A 10,589-nucleotide genomic window follows, 5' to 3' on the forward strand; every position below is an offset into this window, starting at 1 on the left:
TGGTGATCTTGAATGGACAGTTGGTGTGACTTGGTACTTCTCTCCAGCCATGTCTGGCTGCACGGGTTCAGGTGCACTGAGTGGAGTGTTGGGTTTCACTCTGGTCATGGTTGTGCCAGGAGGTAGCAAGAAGAATGGGAGTGGAAGTTAGTTGGTCAAGAGAGTTGAGGGCATAGGCAGACAATGCTTGTAATGAAAGACCGTGGAAGTTGAACTGAGTGAGGAGAGAAGTAAGGACCTGAGGGGGTAGCAAGGGACAGGGAAAGAGGACGGGATCGATCTGGGTGGGGTCAAAGGGTTTTTGGAATTGGATACTCAAATAGTAAGCTAAACTGATTGATGGTGGCGGTTTGTGAGGGGTCTTTGAAATTGAGATTATGCAAGCACAGTTATGGGTAAAGATGTGGTCAAGGGTATGATCTTGGGATGGAGGAGGTGAGGTAGGGGGAGGATAAGTTCATCAGCACAAAGGAGGTCATGGAACTGAGAGGGTGGTTATCGAAATTACCAGGATTATGACACAATCACACTGGGGAGAGTGACTATGAGCTGGGAGCTAAAATTGTCAGCCAAGGGTGGTGGAGAGGGCTACAGCCAGGGGTTTGGTAAGGGGTGGTAATGTCTGGCCACATCCATTTCAAAGAATCTAGGGGCTTTAGGGAAGAGAGAGGAAGAATGGCTGACTGGGAAGTAGCTTTGAAGAACGTGGAGGATGCTTATCCCACCCCTGGCCCCATGGTGATAATGGGTACTGTGAAGAAAGCTACAGGGACCCAGGGTCCTCAGAGGAGAACCAACTTTAGAATGAAAAAGTGAGCAAAAAGATGAAGGCAACAGGAAGACCCAGACAAGAATGTCCATTCATTACAGAACTCTTAGTAATAGTGAACATCTGGAAACAACCTAAATGTCCATTGCCAGGGGAGTGGATAAACAGTAGATTCATCTGAAATAGAATTTGCTACACGCAACCGTGAAAATGAAATGTGCTAGATCCATGTGGATCAATAAAGTTTATAAATGTGAACTTGAGTGAAACAAGCAATTGTAAAAACGTTCCATCAAGTGTGATGCTTCCTCTCTAAGACCCACAAAACAATACTATATTTTATTTATAAAGCTATAAAAGGATAATGACCTCCTTGGGAAGGGCCCCCAGCAGCTTCAGTATGGTGGTTTTATGGTTACCCATGGAAAACGGTGGAGGGGAAATGGGTAAGGATGGGGGTAAGGTAGCTTTGGTGGTATTAAAAATATTTTATTTCTTAATGAAAGAAACAGAAAGAGAGAGATGAACCACACTACAAACTAAAACATAGCAAAATATCAACTGCCGTTAAATTTAGGTTGTGAGTCCCAAGACTTATTTTACTTTTCTGTATGTTTGGAAGGTTTCAGTGTGAAAGTTTTAAAGATTAAAAAGCCCAGAGGGGATTACTGTGAAGTGCGGTAATCAAGACGACCTAGCACTGGCATAAGGATGGGTGTGAAGATCAGTGAACTAGAACCAAGAGTCCAGAAATGAGCGCAGACAACTGACTTTTGACAGGGCGCCAAGACAATGAAATGGGGGAAAGCATAGTCTTTTTCACCGGTAATGCTGGCACAATGAGAGAAGAATGAAGTTGGACCCCTACCTCATATGATATACAAAGATTAACTCAAAGTGGATCAAAGATTGAAATGAATTATGACCTCTGCCTTCGGCTCAGGTCATAATCTCAGGGTCCTGGGATTGAGCCCCGCATTGGGCTCTCTGCTCAGCAGGGAGCCTGCTCCCCCTCCCCCCCAATCTCTGCCTGCCTCTCTGCCTACTTGTGATCTCTGTCTGTCAAGTAAATAAATAAAATCTTAAAAAAAAAAAAAAGATTGAAAGAAAGAGCTGAAACTGTAACACTCTTAGAAGAAAATATAAGGATAAGTCTTCACACCCTTGGATAAGGCAATGGTTTCTTAGAGATGACACCTAAAGTAACCCAAGGAACAGTAGATCCATTGGATGTCATCACAATTAAAAACTTTGGTGCTCCAGAGGATACTATCATGAAAGTGAAAAGACAAGCCAAAGAATGGGAGAAAATAAGGATCTAAAATCAGCATATACTAAGCAAAGTAAGTCAATCAGAGAAAGACAATTATCATGTGATCTCACTGATACATGGAATTTGAGAAACAAAACAGAGGAGCATAGGGAAAGCAAGGAAAAAAATAAAATAAAACCAGAGAGGGAGACAAACCACTCTTAATCATAGGAAACAAACTGAGGGTTGTCAGAGGGGAGAAGAGGAGGGATGGGGTAACTGGGTGATGGGCTTTAAGGAGGGCACATGATGTGATGAGCACTGAGTGTATATAAGACTGACAAATCACAGACCTGTACCTCTGAAACCAATAATACTTCATATGTTAATTAATTGAATTAAAATAAAAGATGGTATCAGCATACACAAAGATCAGTTACAACTCAACAACAAAAAGACAATTAACCCTACTTATTTATTTATATATTTATGATTTTATTTATTTTTTTGAGAGAGAGAAGGAGCAGAAGCAGGGGGAGAGGCAGGGGAAGGACAGAGGGAGAGGGAGAAGAAGCAGACTTCGCATGGAGCAGGGAGCACCATGCGGGGCTTATTGCTGGGCTCCATACGGGGCTCAGTCCCAGGATTCCCTTAGATCGTGACCTGAGCCGAAATCAGACACTTGATGAACTGAGCCACCCCGCCCCCTCGCCACCCCATGCTCGGACAAACAACCCAATTTTAAAATGGACAAAGGATGGGGGTGCCTGGCTGGCTCAGTTGGAAGAGCATATGACTCTCGATCCTGGGGTTGCGAGTTTGAAACTGCATTGGGTGTGGAGGTTACTTGAAAATAAGATCTTTAAAGAAGAAAAAGGGCAGGGGCGCCTGGGTGGCTCAGTGGGTTAAAGCCTCTGCCTTTGGCTCAGGTCATGATCCCAGGGTCCTGCGATTGAGCCCCGCATTGGGCTCTCTGCTCAGGGGGGAGCCTGCTTCCTCCTCTCTCTGCCTGCTTCTCTGCCTACTTGAGATCTCCATCTGTCAAATAAATAAATGAAATCTTTAATCAAAAAAAGAAAGAAAAAGGGCAAAGACATGAATAGACATTCCAGGGAAGATATACGAACAGCAGATATGCACGTGATGAGATACTCAGCCACATTAGTCATTAGGAAAACATAAATCAAAACCACGATGACATACCACTTCATGCGCACTAGGAGCTGTAACCAACATCTAGATGGTAACAAGGGTTGACATGGAAGTGGAAGGATTGGAGCTTCATTGCCAGTCGCTATGGAAATTGGGGGAGCCTCCTTGGAAACAGCCTGACAGGTCCTTTAAAAGTGAACCATAGAGGGGTGCCTGGGTGGCTCAGTTGTTGAGCATCTGCCTTTGGCTCAGGTCATGATCTCAGGGTCCTGGGATTGAGCCCCGCATCGGGCTCCCTGCTCAGCAGCGAGTGTTCCTCCTTCTATCCATCCCCCACCTCCCTCTCTCAGATAAATAAATAAAATCAGGTAACCATAGAATTGCCTATGACTTGGCAATTCCACTCCTCCTTAAACACCCCAAAGGGTTGAAAACAGACGCTCACACAAAAGTGTGGACATCATGTTATCATTTGGCTATCATCAGAATAGCCGAAATGTGGAAACGACTGCTAGTAGTAGTAGACTGCTAGTAGATAAATGGATGAACCGAATATGGTCTCCACTAGGAAATATCATTCAGTTGGAAGCAAGCACGGACTACTGAAGCATACTCCAGCCCTGGTGATCCTTGAGAGAAATTAGGCAGCGAAAGAAGCCAGACACAAAATGTCACATGTTGCGTGGTTCCGTTTCTGTGAAATGCCCACAAAAGGCCAACTCAAAGAGTAAATTCGTGGTTGTCAGGGGCTGGGGACAGGGGGGCATGGAGGGTGAGTGCTGCTGGACTCAGGGCTTCTTTCTGGGGTGATGAAGATGTTTCAGAAATGAAATAGTGAAGTGGTTACATGCCTTGTGAATATCTTAAAAGACCACTGAATTATCTACCCTTTAAAGGGGTGACTTTTTATGGCATGTGGAATGTATCTTAAAAAGAAATGAACAAACCCTGGGATCCAACCCAGATGCCCTACTGTGGCCCCAGCAGATGGCTTCCGGTCTCTGCGCCTTGGTTCCTCATCCAAGCCATCAGGCATCAGTAACAGTCTGTTGTGGATTCCACGTGTGACTTGTCACTCTCCCTGGTGCCTCTGGGCCTAATCTGACCCTGGCTGCAGAGGGTGAGCGGTTAGGGTGCAGCTGGGCTCTGGGGTCAGACCTGAGCACCAATATAAGCCCTGCCACTCTCTGGGGACTGTCTCTGGCCTTATCTGACCTTCTCCTCGGTTTCCTCATCTGAGAAATGGGGATGATGACGGTGGCCCCTTCCAAGCGTTGCTATGGGGAGATGGTGAGCTAGTGAATGTAAAATCCAAGACCGAGTACATCTGGCACTCAGTAAGAACCAGTTGGCATCGCCGTTGTCATCCTGGTTATTGTGGCCAGTTAGCCCCAAAGTCTTTTACTTCTTCCTCCTCATCCTTCTCTCCCCATATCAAGATTTCCCACTCGCCTCATAGTCTGCTTGTCTGGCCCAAGGGGTGGTCAGGACCTTCAAAGACTTCGCCTCCTGGTCGAGCTTTTGACCAGTTCTCTTTGCCCACAAGTGCCCAGACTTGCCAGCCTGCTGTCCTCAATTAAATGTGCCCATCCTTCTTTCCAGCTCCTGGGAAAGCTGGGCTGCTCATTTTCACCCAGCCAAGTGGTGGCGGGGGATGGCAGGATGCCCTCTAGGAAGGCTTCAGAGTGGAGTGGGGCTCCCAGCTGCTCCAAAATCAAGGGCCTGGTGAGTCCCCACAACCCCATGTGGAGCCCCCTTCCTGGGACACCGCCCCCCCCTTCCTGCATTTGCTGAAAAGGGGAAGCTCCGAGGCAGCTGTCTGGGGCAGGGACTTTCTCTTTGCATCTCTCTGGAAGCAAAAGCCCAGACAATCTTACTTCTAGGAATTTATCCACCACTTGCATTCCCCTTGGTGAGTTTGCTCAAGGAAAGTTATTTCGGCATTTTTTTTTTTAATTTAAATGAAAAGACTGGAAAAACCCAAAATATCCATCAATTGGGGGGATTGGCTATATACATTTTGGTCCATCCATCCAGTAGAGAACCACACACCCACTGAAGCATGAGGCCAGTCTTAAGTGTACTACAGGGCACTGCTTCCAAGACGCATTTTAGGTAAATAAAGCAGAGTGCAAAACAGTATTTTCGTGTTTACTATATACTGCCTGCCCATCCTCCCTCCCTTCTATTACTTTTTTTTTCTTCTTTTTCCCCTGCTTCTATTACTTTCAAAGGAATACCTTTATATATGTGCTTGCATATGGTTACATTGTTACCTTTATATATGTGCTTGCATATGGTTACATTGTTTCTGAAGGACAAACAAGAAATCATTCAGCCTGTTTTTCTCTGAGGAAAAGAAATGATCCACGGAGGGCTGATGGTCAGAAGTGGGAGAAGTACTTCTCAGTCTACTGCTTTTGTGTGCATACATTATAGATGTTATCTTTTTGAAAAGTCCATCATGCACATGGGAAAAAAGTTTCAAACCATGTAAAAGGCTAGGGGCACCTGGGTGGCTCAGTGGGTTAAGCCTCTGCCTTTAGCTCAGGTCATGATCCCAGGGTCCTGGGATTGAGCCCCGTCTCGGGCTCTCTGCCCCGAGGGAAGCCTGCTTCCTCCTCTCTCTCTCTTTCTGCCTGCCTCTCTGCCTACTTGTGATCTCTCTCTCTCTGTCAAATAAATAAATAAAATCTTAAAAAAAAAAAGGCTATTTGGTGGAAAGTTAAGTCTCTCCGCCTCTGAACACCGGCCCCCACCCACTACCCTGTCCCTGCCTCCAGGATGACCAGTAAGATCTAAACTAGGTATGCGTGTGAATACACAGTTGTATGTAATCGCATATATTTTTATTGAGGTAAGATATGCATTAACCTAAAATTTCCCGGTTTTTTTTGAAATAATGCAAAACATTTATTTTCTATATCAGACAAGAACACAGCTAAGTAATCCAAGTCTACTGCAGCATTATAAAAATCATCCCTTCACCACAGTGTAAGATTTAAATGCATCTGCACAAAGGTGCACACTATATAAAATGAGTAAGGTTGCTGCTGCCGGGCCAAGCACTTCCGGTCCCTACGCAGGTCCGACTGCAATACTGGTGGTCCCAATGGTTCTATCAAAATAAATTGTGTTTAAAAAATAAAGCATTTAAAAAGACAAGTCAAAATGCCTCAGAAACCGTATCTCCAACTCAAACTTCGTTTATTTTAATGTATTATTTGCCTCCCACTAATAAACCTTTATTTCACTCGTTATAACTGAGCAATGAATCTTCCACACTGAAATATCTTCCTTGTCCAATTAATCCAAAGGAAAAAAACTGAAATGATTAGTAAAGAAGAATGTAGGGACTAACACATGCTTTTAATATGTTTTAAAATATTTTTAAGGTTTAAAAAGTGTTTAAAGTTTGTAGTTCCTAGTAGGAAAACATTATCTGAATGAATACCCTAATGGCAAACCATTGTAGAATGTTTCAGTTGCATGGGGAGCAGAGGGGTAGGGATTCTCTTCAAAGCACCCCAGCTTTCTTCATGAGAAGGTCGGAGGTACGCTGGTTTGTATTATTGTGACATCCATTAGGTGAGCGAAGTTGCTTTTCCTTCAGCAAGGGCTTTGTCAGAAGGGCATTATGCTTGACCTCCAAATTTGGCTGACAATTTACTGATGAGATTCATAACCTTTGGGTTGCTCTGATATTTTGACATATTCGCTGGGTTCTGGGCCACATCCTGGAAGGCCACCGTAACTTCTGGATCCTGCATGGCTGCAAGAACTTCCAGATCACTAAGAATTTCATTGAGCCCAGGCATTCCTGCCATCCCAGGCATCCCCCCTGCCATTCCAAGCATTCCTCCAGGAAAATTACCAGGCATTTCCCCAGGAAAGTCACCTGGGAAAGAGCCATACTGAGCTCCTGATTGTCCTCTGGCTTCTTCCTCTCTCTGGGCTCTCTCATGTTCTTCCTGAGCCTTATTAACCCTTTTTATTCTTTCTTTCTTTGATCTCTCACTCTTCATATTTTCTCCGATGTTCAGCAATTTTCTGGGCCCTCGGTTGAACTTCTTTCAGCATTACACTAGCATCTCCATCCTAATCCAGTTTACAAGCAAGGGCAAGATCATGTGCTGTTTCTTCCCAATGGCCCAGGAGTCTATGTGCTTTTCCTCGCCACTTATAAGGCTGAGCTGAATCAGGATTTATTTCAATAGCTCTGTCACAGTCTCGAATGGCAGCATTTGGCTTCTGTAATTTGATGAAGACACTGGCTCTCTTGGCATACAGAATGGCCAAGCGAGGATGTAGTTTGATGGCATCTGTGAACAAGTCAGTGGCTTTCTGTAGTTCACCATCATTTAGGGCATCAATGGCAGCCACTTTTTTATCATTTGCCTGATCCATCATTTCCTCGGTTATCTCTACATTTTCATCTCCCATTTCTTGAGGGGCATTGGTATCTGGTTCAATCACACCTTCATTGTCAATTTCTAGATCACTCTCCTCACTTGACGGTTCATCTGTCTTTATGTTTTCCTCCGCCTTCTTACTCTCTGGTTTTTCTTCCTTGATACTGTCTTCTGATTTAGTTTTATGAGTGGCAGGTGGTATTTTACCCCCCATGGTCTCCACCCACTCCCGCAGGAAACGCATTTCCTCGGTGTGCAGAACGTTTGGATCCTGCTTACCCATTTTCACGAAAGCCCGAAGCTCGCTCACTTTGCGGGGGTCCATGGTCCAGAGACAGTAGCAGCGGCAGGCGCAGCTGAGGTTGCCACCCGATTCCAGGCGCAGGTACTAGCTCAGCGTGATCGTCTAAAATTTCCCATTTTAACCGCTTCAGGTGCACAGCCCTATAGTAAGAAGTACATCCACAATGCTGTGTGACCACCATCCCTTCCAGAACTTTCTCAACTTCCTGAACCGAAACCCCATCCTATCAAACAGCCTAGTCCTCAGTCCCTGGCACCCACCAGCCCCCTTTCTGTCTCCGTGAACGTGACTGCCTCTAGGTGCCTCCTATGAGTGGGGTCCTGCAGCATTTGTCTTTTTGTGTCTGGATTGTTTCATTGAGCTTAATGTCCTGGAGGCTCATCCTTGTTGTAGCACGTGTCAAGATTTCCTTCCTTTTTCAGGCTGAATCGTATTGCACTGTAGGCACGGACCACGTTCTGTTTATCTGTTCGTCTGTCAGTGGACATTTGAGTTGTTTCCACTTCTATGTATCTTTTAATTATGCAAGAATTCATTTAAGCGAAGGAAGTTTGGAGAAACTTTGATCCGGGAGCTTTTCAGAGTGAGCTCAGAAGGATAGGGGCGGGTATCACCCACCCCCTAGGATGGGAGAAAACAGCCCCGTGGGCAACCGCTGGTGATTCCCACCTTCAACCCCGAGAGGAACTCCCCTTTCCTTTCTTTGAAAGCTGGCCCCCTGAGTCCTGCCTGGGAGTTCAGGGATCCTTGAGCACTGTCCCTGCCTGGGCTCCTGTTCCAGGAAGGCTGAGGAGCCCTGGAGCGCAGAGGCTGGCTGGCTGCACCTGTGGCTTACCCTCCTTCCAAGCCCCAGGGAAGTAGGGTGATGAGGTGGCAGAGGCTGAGCCAGAGGCTGGGGCCCTGCTGAGTCCCTGGGGACACAGGTGCTCTCCAGGGGCAGCCCCTGAGCCCACCCATGGAGGGGCCTCCGCCCCGGAGGGCCTCCATGTAAGAAAACCCCATGTTCAGATGAAGAACCACCAGACCGGTTCTCTGCCTGTCACTTGCAATTTTCCAATGACAGCTAATTTTCCACAGGATGACTTCCACATTTAAAAAGTATTTCTTCTTTTCTCCTCATGTTTTTATTTTTTTTAATTTTTTAAAAGATTTTATCTATTTATTTGACAGACAGAGGTCATAAGCAGGCAGAGAGGCAGGCAGAGAGAGTGAGGGAGAAGCAGGCTCCCCACTGAGCAGAGAGCCCGATGCGGGCCTCTATCCTAAGACCCTGGGCTCATGACCTGAGCCGAAGGCAGAGACTTGAACCCACTGAGCCACCCAGGCGCCCCTCTTCATGTTTTTATTAGGAAACACTTTATTACTATTTTTGTTATTATTATTTTTTAGATTTAATTTATTTACTTACTTGAGAGAAAGAGAGAGAGAGTACATGTGTGCACATGTGCCTGTGAGTGTGGGGCAGGGGAGGGGAGTGGGGAGGAGCAGAGGCAGGGGCAGGTGCAGAGGGAAGGGAGAAGAATCTCAAGCAGATGCCCCTCTAAGCATGGAGCCCAAGGCAGGGAGGGCTCCATCCCTTGACCCTGAGGTTCTGACTTGGGCTAAAACCAAGAGTCGGAGGCCCAAACGACTGAGCCACCCAAGCACCCCTATTATGAAACACTTTAAATGCTCAGGAATTTTGTAGTTCAGTGATGGCTAGCATATCCCCCACCTAGCTCCAACATTGTTAATATTTGGCTATATTCGCTTTGTCTCTCTCTTTCCCTCTCTGGGATATCTGTATATATATACAAGTACATAGACATACACAACCACATACATGCAAACACACGCAGATGCACACACACATATATATAAGCATATACATTTATATACACTCACAGATAAAAGCACACAGGTATACACATACACACACACATACACACATCTATATATACACACACTTAACTTTACGCATGTATACACACACACACACATATTTCCCCTAAACATGAACTCTTCAAAAGTAAGGTCTTCATGACCTTTGCCTCTAAACACTAGTGTGCGTTTCTTACGTCTTTTTTTTTTTTTAATATTTTATTTATTTATTTGACAGAGATCACAAGTAGGCAGAGAGAGGAGGAAGCAGGCTCCCTGCTGAGCAGAGAGCCCGCTGTAGTGCTCGATCCCAGGACCCTGAGATCATGACCTGTCTCCGTGAACGTGACTGCCTCTAGGTGCCTCCTGAGCCAAAAGCAGAGGTTTTAACCCACTGAGCCACCCAGGCACCCCGTCTCTTACGTCTCTTAAGAATAAGAACATTCTCGGGGCGCCTGGGTGGCACAGTGGGTTAAGCCGCTGCCTTCGGCTCAGGTCATGATCTCAGGGTCCTGGGATCGAGTCCCACATCGGGCTCTCTGCTCCGCAGGGAGCCTTCTTCCTCCTCTCTCTCTGCCTGCCTCTCTGCCTGCTTGTGATCTCTGTCAAATAAATAAATAAAACCTTAAAAAAAAAAGAATAAGAACATTCTCGGGGTGCCTGGGTGGCTCAGTGGGTTAAGCCTCTGCCTTTGACTTGGGTCATGGTCTCAGGGTCCTGGGATTGAGCCCTGAGTCGGGCTCTCTGCTCAGTGGGGAGCCTGCTTCCCCCTCTCTCTCTTCGTACCTCTCTGCTTACTTGTGACCTCTGTCTGTCAAATAAATAAATAAAATCTTTAAA

General features: G+C 45.9%; 1 pseudogene; it reads right to left on the reverse strand.

Moving 5' to 3' along the window:
• Positions 1-6,799: 6,799 nt before the first annotated feature.
• On the reverse strand, positions 6,800-7,910 carry LOC132005303 (hsc70-interacting protein-like; annotated as a pseudogene).
• Between the last annotated feature and the right edge of the window lie 2,679 nt (positions 7,911-10,589).

Source organism: Mustela nigripes, chromosome 17 (genome assembly GCF_022355385.1).
Source record: "Mustela nigripes isolate SB6536 chromosome 17, MUSNIG.SB6536, whole genome shotgun sequence".
NCBI classification, from domain to species: domain Eukaryota; kingdom Metazoa; phylum Chordata; class Mammalia; order Carnivora; family Mustelidae; genus Mustela; species Mustela nigripes.